The sequence below is a fragment of the Pinus tabuliformis genome, chromosome 5_1 (genome assembly GCF_031772625.1).
Source record: "Pinus tabuliformis cultivar Carrire ecotype Pingquan chromosome 5_1, CPIR1, whole genome shotgun sequence".
Taxonomy (NCBI): Eukaryota; Viridiplantae; Streptophyta; class Pinopsida; order Pinales; family Pinaceae; genus Pinus; species Pinus tabuliformis.
In genome coordinates, this window is record NC_142305.1 from 257,216,313 (window position 1) to 257,231,823 (window position 15,511).

Below are 15,511 nucleotides of genomic sequence, written 5' to 3' on the forward strand. Positions count from 1 at the left end.
CCATCAACTACTCTTGCATCATCAATCTCTGATTTCACCAAAGCCAACCCGCATACAGATCTGCAAATATTTCCTTATAACTTTGCAGTTGTTACATCAAACATACCCAGATCCTAACATGTGTCAAATAAAACATGCATCAATAACTCAGACCCAAATTATTAGATTTATAGATCAAGCATATGCCACATATCACAGATCAAAATCATATAGAGATACCACTATTACAGCCTTAAGATTTTGACCCATCAATAGAACTTATCCTTCTCCTTACGCTCATGTTCCTTCTTCATTCAGATCCAGATCTGCACCAAAACCCAATCACAATATTCCAGATCTACCACTTTATCAGATATTCGATAATTCAGAAGATACCTTGCCAAATGATCTCCTTCCTCTTTTATAGCCTTAGTCCTTTCTCAATACCATGGTCCAAAACCATAGGATCAAAAAACTATTGGACTAATACCATGAACCAACCATGAAAGTGCGTGAGATCAACACTTTTGGATGCAATACCATGGGCCAAAACCATAGGATCAAAAACTGTCGGACTAATAACATGAACTAACCATGAAAGAGCGTGAGATCAACACTTTTGACGAGGTACCATGGTCCAAAAGCATAGGTTCAAATACCAAGGACTAACTACCATGGACCAAAGGTAAGTTCTCCAACATATACGCGCTTTTCCTTGCATGAAAGTGCGTACCATGGTCCAAAACCATAGGTTCAAATATGAAGGACTAAATACCATGGACCAAAGGTAAGTTCTCCAACATATACGCGCTTTTCCTCATAGGTTCAAATACCAAGGACTAACTACCATGTGTGGAGCTGTAACAAGGGTCTTTTTCACCTCTAGTTATCTCACATTACAAGTCAATCCGGGAGCGTTTTGTTATTGTAAGGGACATCTTAATTTGAGGCTATTTGTCAGGATAATGCTTTGTAGTATAGATCTAAAGAATACAAGAGTAAACGGATGCTAATGCTAAATTACTTTTGCATAAAGAAATCACACACGCAGCAACTTCGTCGGTCGAGGGTATGGAATCAATAACCTATCCCCCTAGAAACTGATGAAGGAGTATGGATCATGATCTGGGAGCATGATAGCGTCTGCTGTATCTCACAACAGTCTTGAACCTCCTCTCATGCCACTTCAATAAACGCAAGCAAGAAAACATAATGAAACAGCAATCTTCAGAAATGGAACAACAATAAAAGGAACGGCAGTAAATGGAACGGCAGTAAAGAAACTAAGTCTCGCGAGGTCTACACTTCCAATCCTTGGCACACACTTGCATACAAGAAGGAAAGCAATCGTTTATACAGGTTTGCAACTTAATCAAATGGAACAGCAAATCATTAAAACAGGAAACGTCAATCATATATATATCAAATGGAACAGCAAATCATTAAAGACAGGAAACGTCAATCATATGTACACGATCTGCAATAGTCACCAATAATCCATTAACCCCAATCACCTGTAGCTGAAATGTTCTACTTATGAATCCTGTAATTAATGCAAACAACTCAGATCAACAGTATGCGAAGAATCCTGAAAGTATGATATGAACTTATCACAGAGATTTATAACAGGAAAGCTACAGATGAATAAATATGAAACAACATGCAACCATAACAGATTATGAGAAACAAACCACACAAAGCAGAATTGTAATGGTACAATCAGCCAGTGTCCGTTGGAGCCGGGCCCAAAGCTTCCAATGGCGCACTGCCGTAAGCTACTTCAGACGCACGGAGAAATTAACACCAAAATATTATATTAACGCATCGATGAAAGTACAAAACTAAGTCTCAGAGAGACTCAATAGTCTGAGTTCAACTGACAATGAAATTCATGAACAGAAAGTTAAAGATACCAAAAAGTCTCCCTAGTTTCCAATGCTACCCTCCTTTTATACAATTAACGGCGGAGTTCATCGGTCGACAAAACGATTGATCGTAGCGATCCCTCACGATCGAAGATCCTGAGGGATCCGCTAAACTGTTAACGCTTTCCTTTACTCGGCCTGTATTTCCGAACTGGCAATCCTTCGTCTTGTTCCGGACTGATCTTCCTTGATTTACTCGACCTGGTCTGAACCTTATTTAGAACTGGAGGGACAGCCGTTATCTTCTCATCAAATCCTCGTTTTGTATTGCGCCTTCCTGCTTTTACCTTTTCCTGCGCAGAGAAGACAACTGTTAGTGATTGGATTATTTTAGACTCGTTCTCGTTGCATTTTCCCTACTTTATAATAAAGAAAAGATTACAACTATTGCTTAAAACATCACTAAATCATTTATTAAAACATACCTTCCCAATGCTCTACACACCCCCCGACTTACTCTGTTTCATGGCCTCATGAAACCGTTATAATTAACATGGAGAGCAGTAAGAGAATAGGCTGGAGAGGGTACTTCATGAGGGGGTCTGCAACCATGATAGGCAACCAGATTATCAAAGAAATAATGCAACTGATCTGCAGGCATATCATACAAGGCCTGGTACCCCGGGGCAGGGTGCCAGATAATGGGGCTTCGGAACCGATATCCTAACCATGATGGTCCAGCTTGCAGAATGCACTGGCCATAAAAAGGCAATCGCTCAGCAGCCAGCTCAAAGTTCTCATATCTGAAGGGCTCCCTGAGCTGGATGCTTGGGGTGGAAATTCGATAACGGAATTTGGCAGCCTCCAAGGCAGAATCTTTAATAACCCGGAAGTATTCTAAGCTATTTCGAATCAACTCCTCATGCATGGGTACTAGTAGTTTCATAACGTCAGGGTTTCTCATAAGGCTTTTGTGTGATTGCCATAGGCGAACTGGATCTCGAGGCTCAGCCCTGACCCATAGATCTAGGCTGTGCTCCTGCCTCTGAAAGGCATTGTAAGCCCTGAGCCATTTTAACTGGTTGACCCCAAATGAAACAAAGGCTTGCAGCTGTATATCCCCCACAAAGGGGCCAGGGTTTAGATCAGTTTCCTGCTCAAGCACCATATTGTGCAAATAAAATTCACATAATAATCGTTGGACCTTAACCCCATAATGTTTGCAACAATCAATAAAATCATTAACAGTGTTAATCTGAATGGGGGCACTTGCCCTGACAGCTTTTATTTTCAATCTTAAGTATCTCTCTAGGAGGAATAAAGCATAATTCTTCGCGGGGGCCCTGCAAGTCAAAACATCATCATACAATGAACATACAGTGTCCATTTGTTTAATAACAGCATCTAGTCGACGTGTTACCTTAGCAACCTTTTCCTGCTCCTTCTGCCATCCTTCGAAAGCCTGACTCTCCGATTCACTCATGTTTCTCAGCTGCTGTTGCAATTTTTCATGTTTTTCCAGAGGGATCCTTTGTTCCTCTAACTGCTCAGCCTTCTGCTGCAATTCTTCGTATTTTTCTCGAGGAATCCTCTGCTCAACCTCCTGTTGCAGCTCCTCATATTTCTCTCGAGGAATCATTTGTTCAACTTCCTGCTGCAGCTCTTCATATTTTTCTCGAGGAATCCTCTGCTCAACCTCCTGTTGCAGCTCCTCATATTTTTCTCGAGGGATCATTTGTTCCCGTAGCTGTTCAGCCTCTTGTTGGGCCTGTCTTATCTCACGGCGCAAGGCCTTAGTTTTTTGGTTCCCTTTCCCATAATTCCCTGGAGGCCGGAAGTTTCGCCTGGACCTTTACATTTCATCGCTTAATTCTCCCTGAAGGTGGTGTCTCAGTGTGGACTGCTCTATTTTCCCCTTCCTTCTTGACATGTACAAAGGGGTACGGTTGTCCTTCTGTAACTGGGATGTCGTCTTGTGGCTCAACTTTAATTGGAACGACAGTTGGTTCTAATGGGCTGTCTGGAATATCAGCCTGCTCCTCTATGTAAATAGGAACGGCATTCTGGTGCTCTGTTCCAGATGGAACAGCATTTTGTTCCTCAGTATTAATTGGAACAGCTGTAGGTTTGCTAGCAGAATATCGACCTACTAGATGCCTATAGGTGCTCTGTCTTCCTCTCTGAGAGGACCCAGTTGTATTTGTCCTCCTTTTTCTTCTCACAGTCCTCTTTATTCTCAAACTAGCTTTCAGACTTCGAATTTGCCGCCGAAGCTGGGCTATAATGGTCAGCAATTTCTGCTGTTTTCTTTTCAACTTCTTAATTTCTTTTGCCTCGGCTGTGGGCACATGGGTGGCCCTCAGTTCTGCTCCTCTTTCATCGAGGGTTTCTTCCATCATTCGGGGAACGTCCTGTTCCCGACAAACATTTTCATCCTCCTCACCATCAGCGGGTGGATTTCCTTCTGGTGTTTTAGGAACGGCTTGTTCCTGATTGGTATTCACATTTTCTTTGTCGATGACAGGGGAGTTTTCTTCCCCTGCCATTCCATCATGCAATTCGTCACGCGTCTCTTCCTCAAATGGTCCTTCGGGAGGCTCTGCCGGACTGGAGGGTGAAGGATAACCTCTAAGGCTGGCCAAGATGGTGGCCATCTCTTCTTCCTCCACGGGGTTTTGTGGATGGCTACCCCCCAATTGTTCCATCTCCTTCTCCCGAATTGGCGGCTCAGCAGCTGCCTCTGGATAGCTGGTCTCAGCCGCAGAGTCGTCATCCCTATCTCCTTCTTCAGCTTCTACTTCATTCTCTGTTTGTTCCAGGTTTTCCCCAGATATTTGTTCTGGCGCTGGAGGATCGTCTATTATTTCAATCGGCTGGCTTATGTTTGGCTGGATTTTCTCCAGCCTACCTCTTATCTTTGCCAACCGAACTGACTTTCTAGGCCTCCCGGGCTGTTCGGGTGTACTGACCACCTGTTCCTCCTCCTCCACCTTTCTGCGTTTTTCAACCTGTTCTTCTGTGCCAGAGGAATGCCTTCGCTTTAAGGTAGCAGGTCTTTCTGCGGCCAATTCCTTACGCTTTTCTGCATGTCTAGTTGCTTCAGGGGTGCATTTCTGTTTCCCTAGCTTTATGCGTTTCTTCGCTTGCTCGGTTGTGTCCGAGGGTTGCTTAGGTTTTGGCGATTCTCTGGGTTTTTTAGGTGTTTCGGAGGTGCTAGCGGGGTGCTTCGTCTTTGGGGATGGTGATTCTACTTCCCCTTCAATTGCTGTAAGAAGTTCCCGCCAGCTAGTCTGCTGCCGAGCGAGACTGTATGTCACTATCAGGCGGATCAGCCCGTGGTGGCTAACCACTGCGTCTTCATGATGTGCCTTTTTCAGGCTCCGAGAGGTATCATGCAACAATGAATTTAACAATGCAGGGAGATTCACAGCACATTTTCCTTTTAACACAGCTAAGAGCTTAAGGTGACGCGGCCTTACCACATCTTTTCGTCCTTCGCAGGTGATGTAGCTCTGTACTACCTTTTCCAGTTCGCTCCAAGGTTCTCCCAGTGTTGCCGGCAGCACTCCTTTTCCCTTCACCGTCAGCTCCTGCCCTTCATCTTGGAAGAGTTCTACGATCTTTTGCAGTCTTTCTTTCTTTGTCGTCCATATTGGACCTAAGTCTGGTAATCCGGTTACTTCCGCGATTATTTCCTTCGTGACTGCTATCTGCTTCCCACCTACCACTGAGTGTTCTTCCTGCAAATTCTACAGGAATTCCATGGCCACTATTTCGTTTGATTTGCACAGGCGGCCAAAATAAGTTAACCACCCTGCTTTTTCTAAGATCTTCCGAGCGGCTTCGGAGACTATGAGCTCGCTCGGCTCACTTCTGATAGACTTTCCTCCCATGGTTCTGTTTCGGGGTCTAGATGGAACAGCAATGCAAAGAACGTAATTGCGGCAAAAAGAAAAGATACAGAGCATGCATGAATAATTGATCATAAATAACAACTTTTTCAAAAAATAGCATTGTCATGCCGTTAACACATATCGTGCCTCCGTATCATATCATTTCCGAATGATGTGTTAACACGTGGCCTGCGGAGTAATGAAGTCACCTCCCCCCCGCGCGAAATGATAGGCTGCCCCAGCCGTCAAAATAGAAGAAGGCGGTCATTCCATCACCGAGTCATAATGGAGCAACTTTTAAAATTTTGCCATGTTTCAGATTAGACAAAGAAATACCGAGATCGATGCGACAGATAGATCGCGTTTAACATAAGCCTTCGTGATGTGATGCAGAACATAAGGATAAGACGTCTAGCACTCATGGAAAGTCTGAGATTGTCATAGTCAATGCCTTTGCCATAATTGGTAATGATAAATGTTCATGTGACGTATCCATCAAGGTGTAAGATATAATTATTACGAGGATAGAAAGAAAGATTTAATAAGATCCAAATTGGTGTATATGTTTTGACTCCGATACCATTAACAGAGCTCTGCTGCCGACCGGTGTTTATAACCGTGGCAGAGTTGTTTATTTCACCCCGGAACCATAGTCCTTTGTGTAGTTTTGAAGAGAAATTCTTGTCAACATGCAGGCCATCATGCTGGCTTGGTAACCAGATAACCATGACGCCATTCACCAGAGAGGCGCGAAACGTGGGCAGGCTGGCTCGTGATGAGACCCCCTGTTCCAAGGTTTGTTTATATAATGAACCTGTTGGACCATATCCCTGGTGTGGTGGCCATGATGGGAATGCCACTTTGCTTCCAATCTTATGATCATAGTAGGCTGGTTCTTAATGAAACCCCCTATCCTGCATTTGAAAAATAATTTCTTTTGGTTCTGTTGTTGCTTTTTTCTTTTGAGATGGACTTTTGCTCTTGTATAGTTACACATAAGGGTGGTTCAGCCCTCCTTAAGAGTGGGAATGGCGGAAGAAGTCTTGTTATCCCAATAGGAAGATATAAATTTTCTATTCTTATTCCCAAGTAATAATAAAGAAAATTGTAGGAACGTAACATGATAAAGTTTTCCAACAGGGCAGAGGACGTGAGACTTATGGCTGAAAGAATAATGAGTGTATGGTTCCTTCCTTTGTTGCATCAATACTAGGGCTGTTATAGATAGCGATTTATGATGTGCTGATCTTGATATATCATGCCTTTTATATTTGTTGCATAAATATATAGCTGCTACTCATGGCCTCGGGACAATGTTTTCTTCTTATAGAAAGGACGAGGGCATACTATTTCTTCCTTACAAGGGAGGGTGGGAGGGTTCTTTTTTATGCAATGTCCTAAGATAACAAAATCACTCAAATGCTGCTTGCTAAAAAAAGATTGAAAAAAACACACAAATGTTGCTCCTTAAAACGGAATAAGAAAATTCACAAGTGTTGTTCCCTTTGAAAAGGAACAGCAAAAATTCAAAAGTGTTGTTCCTTTTGGAAAGGAACAGCAAAAATTCAAAAAGCGTTGTTCCTTTTGAAAAGGAACAGCAAAAATTCAAAAAGTGTTGTTCCTTTTGAAAAGGAACAGCAAAACTCAAGGGTGCCGTTCCTTTTGAAAAGGAACAGCAAAACACACAAGTGCTGTTCCTTTTGAAAAGGAACAGCAAAACACGCAAGTGCTGTTCCTTTTGAAAAGGAACAGCAAAACACACCAGTGCTGTTCCTTTTGAAAAGGAACAGCAAAACACAAGGGTGCTGTTCCTTTTGAAAAGGAACAGCAAAACACACCAGTGCTGTTCCTTTTGAAAAGGAACAGCAAAACACAAGGGTGTTGTTCCTTTTGAAAAGGAAAAGAAAAACACACCAATGTTGTTCCTTTTGAAAAGGAACAGCAAAACACAAACTTGAAACATATATACAAAATGTACAATCTTATATACAGAATGTGGTAATAGCGAATGAACTTATTACTCATCTATAGGGGAGGAAGTTTTTGCTTCCTCTCCTATAATCTTGATGTTAGTATCTTGGCGTAACTGCTGGCAAAATGATTCCCGAGTGAGCGGTTTGCGATACAGACGAACTCGGTGGCCGTTTACCTTAAATGTATATCCAGATCCATCGATTGTAATCAAAGTAAGGGTCCCATTGTCATGGACTTTTTGAATCTCGTATGGTCCCAACCATCGAGTCTGAAGCTTCCCCGGGAAATCCTGAAATCTAGAATCATATAACAGAGCCCAGTCTCCTTCGTGAAATATCTTGTTTTTGATGAGCGCATCATGCCATTTGGCTCGTTGCTGCTGGATGAGTGCTTTATTTTGTAATGCAGCGAGCCTTGTTTCGTCCAACTCATTAATTTGCTGTAATCGATTTTTCTGTGCTTCACTTAAATCTAATCCGACTTCTTGGGCAGTTCGCAGGGTTTGGATCTCAAATTCTATAGGAAAAATGGGTTGCTTTCCAAACACTAAGTGATATGGTGAATAGCCAGTGGTACTTCTCCATGTGGTTCGATAAGCCCACAGTGCCTCCGGTAGTCGGGCGGCCCAATCACGGCGGTGTGAAGCAACAGTTTTTGTCAAAATGGACTCTATTATCTTATTACTGTTCTCGACTTGCCCATTTGCCTGTGGATGGTATGGGGTAGTAATTTTGTGATGGATGTGATGGTTATTGAGCGTTGCAGCTAATTTATGTCCCACAAATTGTGGTCCTCCATCTGTAACCACTTCCCTTGGGAGACCATAACGTACAAACAAATGGAACAAAAACTGAATTACTGACTCCTCTGTAGCTCTGGGTAATGCCTCTGCCTCAACCCACTTGGTAACATATTCAGTTGCCACCAAAATGTAAGTTTTTTGGTTTGATGGGGGGTTGATGGGTCCGACAAATTCCATAGCCCAGCGTTCGAAAGGTTCGATCACCAATTGAGGCCGCAAAGGCATTTCGTCTGCTGGGCCAGGTCGTCCTACACGCTGACAACTATCACAGGCCTGGACAAATTTTTTGGCATCTTTGAAGATTGTAGGCCAGTAATATCCCGTTTGTAATACTTTGTGTGCTGTCCTTCGTTCAGCGAAATGTCCTCCACATGGCCCGTCATGGCAGGCTTTCAATATATCAAAGATTTCGTCTTCTCGAATACATCTTCTGATTTCCATATCTGCGCCTGTGTGAAATAGATAGCCCCCAACCCATGAAAATCGATTGCTTTTCGCAACGATCTGTTTCCGTTCGTTGGGAGTTAAATGTTTTGGAAGCTTACCTACTGCAAGATAGTTAGCCACATCAGCGTACCAGGGAGTCTGAACAGCGACTGCAAATAAGTGCTCATCTGGGAATTGGTCCTCAACTGCTGCTGTTTCAACTGATTTTGGTATTCGTGAAAGAAAATCAGCTACAGGGTTCTCCTTCCCTGGTCGGTCTCTGATTGTAATGTCGAATTCCTGCAACAAGATCAACCACCTGGTTATTCTTCCATTTGTAACAGGCTTATTTGCTAAATACCTAATAGCAGAATGGTCTGTATACAAAATGACGGGATAGCCTGTAATATAGTGTCTAAATTTATTAATAGCATGTATCACAGCTAAAAATTCTTTTTCGGTGACAGTGTAATTTAATTCAGCCGGAGCCAAATTTTTGCTGATGTAATAGATAGCGTATGGTCTTTTCTCTTCTTCTTGGCCCAACACTGCACCGATTGCTGTGTCTGAGGCGTCGGTTGAAATCTGGAATGGTAAGTTCCAATTAGGTCCTCTAAGAACTGGAGCTGTAGATAGCAACTTCTTTAATTCAGTGAAGGCTCGATCACATTTTTCTGTCCACAAAAAATCAACATTTCCAGTTAATGCATGTAAAGGTGCGGCAATACGTGAGTAATGTTGTATAAATCGTCTATAATACTCAGAAAAACCAAGAAAACTGCGTACCTCTGTTTGATTAGTGGGAGTTGGGATAAGTAGGAGTATTTGGATTTTAGCCGGGTCTACCTGAATGCCAGCGGCTGAGATGTGATGTCCCAGAATGAGCCCTTCTGTCATCATCATGTAACATTTTTCGTGACTCAAGCAAAGCCTGGTAGCAATGCAACGCTCTAGAACTTTTTCGAGAGTGTCCAGGGCTGGATCAAAGTCATCTCCATATGGTGTGAAACCATCCATATAGACTTCCAATCCATCATTAATTAGATCTGCGAAGATGCTAAGAACAACCCGTTGGAATGTAGCCGGAGCATTACATAATCCAAAGGGTAAGACTCGGTAAGCGAACGTTCCCCAGGGGCAAGTAAAGGTAGTCTTGTCCTGGTCTTCAGGGGCAATCTGAATCTGGTTATATCCGCTGAAGCCATCCAAAAAAGAAAAAAATTTCTTGCCTGCTAAGGTGTCCAATACCTGGTCTATGAAAGGGAGAGGGAAGTGATCTTTTTGTGTAGCTTTGTTTAATTCTCTGTAATCAACACAGATCCTCCATTTCCCGTTCTTTTTAGGTACGACCACAAGTGGGGAGACCCATTTGCTGTCAGAAATAGGATAAATAAAATTAACGTCTAATAATTTCTGCAGCTCATCTTTTACAACATCTTTTAAATGGGGATTGAGTCTTCTCTGTGGTTGGCGAACTGGTCTTGCATCTTTCTCGATATAGATACGATTTGTACATAGCTGGGGATCAATCCCCTTCATATCGAGATAGTCCCAAGCGAATGCCCCCTGATACTTTCGTAGGAGCTGGATGAGTTTGGTCTCTTGCTCAGGTGTCAGATTAGCGTTAATGTTTAAAGTTTTGCCCGGTTCAATTTGTATTACTTTGCTGTTGGCAACAGAGGTTACAGGTATATTTGGGTCATTGTCATCTTTTAGAGGATCTTCCTCTAATTCATTATCAAATGCCGCTTTTATCATAAAGCATTGTGTATACGATGTGGACTCTGTTTGATTAATGAATTTATTGATGGCATCATCTTCCGTTTGATCTTTAAAATCTAGCGCTTCCTGAACTGTTAATGGTGGTCTAATATTATCAGTAATATATGAGGCAGGGCGCAGATTGGTCATCGATATATGAGGTGTGATGCTTGGCTGGGCTGGCGGGTACAAGATTAAATTTTTGATATCCGGTCCTCTGGTTATGGTCATGTTTCCCTGCCGGCATCCAATGTAGGCGTCAGCAGTAGCGAGCCATGGTCTACCTAGAATTAGCGGATGTCCATCTAGTCGGGTTTTTGGATTGATCACCAGAAAATCGGTCGGGTATTCCCAAGAGTCTACTGAAACCATGACATCATACAAGGTGCCTTCTGGTCTTATTACTGATCGGTCAGCTAGCTCTAGTAAAGTGGAAGTAGGTTCTACCGATGTGATGCCAAGCTTCTGGCAGGTTGATGTTGTCAGGATGTTAATCGCAGCCCCTAGATCTACTAAAACGTTGGTCAGGGTCTGCCCATAGACTTGAACAGTGACAATTGGGTTTCCAGGATCCTCATATTTAATTGGTGTTTCTTTCCCTGATAAGAGGTCGGATAAGGTGCCGACTACCTGGACTCTAGGGTTAGGGGTTATATTTCTTTTTGTTTTTCTGCTACACAGGTCTTTTATGGTTCTTGCATATATGGGGATATCCTGTATAGCCTGAAGGAATGGAATTCGTATATACAAGTTTTGGAGTTCTCCCAGAATATCAAAATCTGGATATTGCATTTGTCTCGGAATGGCCAGTCGTTCTGGGAAAGGTGGAGAAGATGTAAGTTCTTGCTGATGAACTTGGTCTTTACTTACTTCTTCTTGTTGTGACGGTTGTTCTATCGGTAACTGGTTTTCAATATGCGCGGTTCTATGCCCCTCAGTTTCTATTATTCGTCCAGATCTCAACTGAAGATCATTGCACTCCTGCAGAGCAGATTCAATCTCGGAAGATTCTATAATTTGAAGAGATTGAACTGGTCGATTATTTGGATTCGGGTTGGGTTGGGCTGGGAGCTGCGGTCTTAGGTTGGGCTGGGGATTTTGTTGCAAGGCTGGCAGAGTTGGTTGAGGGAGTGGAATTGATCCTGGCGTTTGATATGTCGATCTTGGCCAGTTGCTCTGCCAGGGTGAACTTTTCGAAGTGGAAGGGGTCCACTGCGGAGGATATGAACTATTTGGCCAATATGGCGGAGGATAAGGAAAGTTTGGCCAACCAGCTTGGTTCATCTAAGGGTTCGGAGTAGGAAACATTTGAGGCGGCCAATTTGAAAATGGGTGCTGAGACTGATTCTGCCACATATTTTGTTGCTGAGCATTAAATTGCGGCGATTGAAAAGAAGAGGAGGGATCTTGAAACATACCAGGTTGCCTAGGCTGCCATTGACGACGCTGGTTGATAAAATATGCTGATTCTAGTTCCTCTTCTGCTTCTTTGTACACCGCCTTTAAACCAGGGAGCGAGGGACAGCTTTCAGTCGGATGGTCCTTGGTACAAATAGCACATATTTGAACTGTATCAAGCGGGCATTCTTTCTGGCTATGTTTCTTCCTGCACCGCGGGCAGAAAATTGCCATATTCTGTTCCGCCTCTGCTTGCTTCTGTTTAGCCTGCACAATATCAAGCTGTGTAGTTAATGTCCCCATGATATCAGTTTTAAAATTCTCTAACAAATTTCCAAGTTCCACTCGTGATACTCCTTCTGTTGATGTTCGATTGTCTCTAGTGAAGCGATCATATTCTGCTGGTTTTATCCGTGTGCTGCCTCTTGAGCTCCTGATACACAGATCAATGATGTCAGCAAAATTTTCCTGATAAATGTCTCCTTTTCCCATAATATTCAACGTTTCAATCCATTGCTCCTTCATACCTCTAATCAATGCAGTTTTCAACACATTATCGGGTAGAGGTAACGATGCATATGGAGATCTCTGCAAGTTATATTGGAAACGTTCTACATATTCTTCTAAATTTTCGTTTGGTCTGGCAAACATTTGAAAGATTTCATCCTTTAGTTCTCTTGATCTACAGTAATCCTGATATTTTTTTAAGAAGGCCGCTTTCATTTCGTCCCAATTGTTTATGACTCCACGCCCTAGACCCATGAACCATCTCAGAGCTGCTCCCTTCAAGGTAGAGGGAAACAGTTTTAGCTTCTGGGGATCAGTGGTGTAATCGTATCCCCTGCATAACACATCAAATTTGAATAGAAATGCATCAGGGTCTTCTGATGTGAGTCCATGAAACGTTGGAATATGTTGAAGCGGAATTGCCTTCATTGGCGCATTCGCAGCAGAATCTACTATGGGATATTGCAAAGTAGAGGTTTGGGTATTTGGCTGATTCTGCGCCATGGAATCAAATATATGCCATTAATCTTCAGGAATTTCCAATAGTGTATTCCTTGGTTGCGGAGGGGTAGTCTTAGCAGGAACTGTTTTTACAGCACTCCCTTTATCAGGGATGATGATGGCCCCTACGGTCTGAGGTGAATGAATTCCCTCAACAAGGATTTTTGCAGTGCTTCCTTTATCCGGACTATTCAAAGGCTGGTTTGGTTCAATAGGAGATCTAGGTTCCTCGATTTCCCCTGTTTCTCCTTCTCCTTCGCAAAGGTTGCTAAAATTTCCTTCGTGCACTGGTCCAGGAGTCGAATTGTCAAATTCTTGAAAGTCCTGCTCCTCTGTCTGACTGTGCACCTCCGCAAAGGCTTCAGATGGTGATTCTGAGGCCTGAAGGGAACTAGCAGGTTGTTTAGAGTTTACTTTCTTATAACCTACTGATGGCGGAGATCCGGCTTTCTTGTAAATTTCGCCTATAAAGGTCTTTTGTCCAAGGGTCGCCGACCCCTTGGCTTTTTCTGCTTAGTCATGCACTCTAATTAAATTACTAAATCAATTCTGCTAGGAAAGCGGACGGTGGAGTAGGGCTTTTACATGCTCTGCACGCAGGTTCTTACCTCCTGTTTTTAAAATCCAGTTCTCCCCTAACAGATTCACACACTACCCTGTTAAAAAAAACAAATGGCTATGCCCCTTCCCCCGCAACGGCGCCAAAATGTGGAGCTGTAACAAGGGTCTTTTTCACCTCTAGTTATCTCACATTACAAGTCAATCCGGGAGCGTTTTGTTATTGTAAGGGACATCTTAATTTGAGGCTATTTGTCAGGATAATGCTTTGTAGTATAGATCTAAAGAATACAAGAGTAAACGGATGCTAATGCTAAATTACTTTTGCATAAAGAAATCACACACACAGCAACTTCGTCGGTCGAGGGTATGGAATCAATAACCTATCCCCCTAGAAACTGATGAAGCAGTATGGATCATGATCTGGGAGCATGATAGCGTCTTCTGTATCTCACAACAGTCTTGAACCTCCTCTCATGCCACTTCAATAAACGCAAGCAAGAAAACAGAATGAAACAACAATCTTCAGAAATGGAACAGCAATAAAAGGAACGGCAGTAAATGGAACGGCAGTAAAGAAACTAAGTCTCACGAGGTCTACACTTCCAATCCTTGGCACACACTTGCATACAAGAAGGAAAGCAATCGTTTATACAGGTTTGCAACTTAATCAAATGGAACAACAAATCATTAAAACAGGAAACGTAAATCATATATATATCAAATGGAACAGTAAATCATTAAAGACAGGAAACGTCAATCATATGTACACGATCTGCAATAGTCACCAATAATCCATTAACCCCAATCACCTGTAGCTGAAATGTTCTACTTATGAATCCTGTAATTAATGCAAACAACTCAGATCAACAGTATGCGAAGAATCCTGAAAGTATGATATGAACTTATCACAGAGATTTATAACAGGAAAGCTACAGATGAATAAATATGAAACAACATGCAACCATAACAGATTATGAGAAACAAACCACACAAAGCAGAATTGTAATGGTACAATCAGCCAGTGTCCGTTGGAGCCGGGCCCAAAGCTTCCAATGGCGCACTGCCGTAAGCTACTTCAGACGCACGGAGAAATTAACACCAAAATATTATATTAACGCATCGATGAAAGTACAAAACTAAGTCTCAGAGAGACTCAATAGTCTGAGTTCAACTGACAATGAAATTCATGAACAAAAAGTTAAAGATACCAAAAAGTCTCCCTAGTTTCCAATGCTACCCTCCTTTTATACAATTAACGGCAGAGTTCATCGGTCGACAAAACGATTGATCGTAGCGATCCCTCAGGATCGAAGATCCTGAGGGATCCGCTAAACTGTTAACGCTTTCCTTTACTCGGCCTGTATTTCCGAACTGGCAGTCCTTCGTCTTGTTCCGGACTGATCTTCCTTGATTTACTCGACCTGGTCTGAACCTTATTTAGAACTGGAGGGACAGCCGTTATCTTCTCGTCAAATCCTCGTTTTGTATTGCGCCTTCCTGCTTTTACCTTTTCCTGCGCAGAGAAGACAACTGTTAGTGATTGGATTATTTTAGACTCGTTCTCGTTGCATTTTCCCTACTTTATAATAAAGAAAAGATTACAACTATTGCTTAAAACATCACTAAATCATTTATTAAAACATACCTTCCCAATGCTCTACACCATGGACCAAAGGTAAGTTCTCCAACATATACGCGCTTTTCCTCATAGGTTCAAATACCAAGGATTAACTACCATGGACCAAAGGTAAGTTCTCCAACATATACGTGCTTTTCCTTGCATGAAAGTGCGTGAAATTTTTCTCTACATGAAATAAACTTTTCTCTGCATAAAAGTGCGTGAA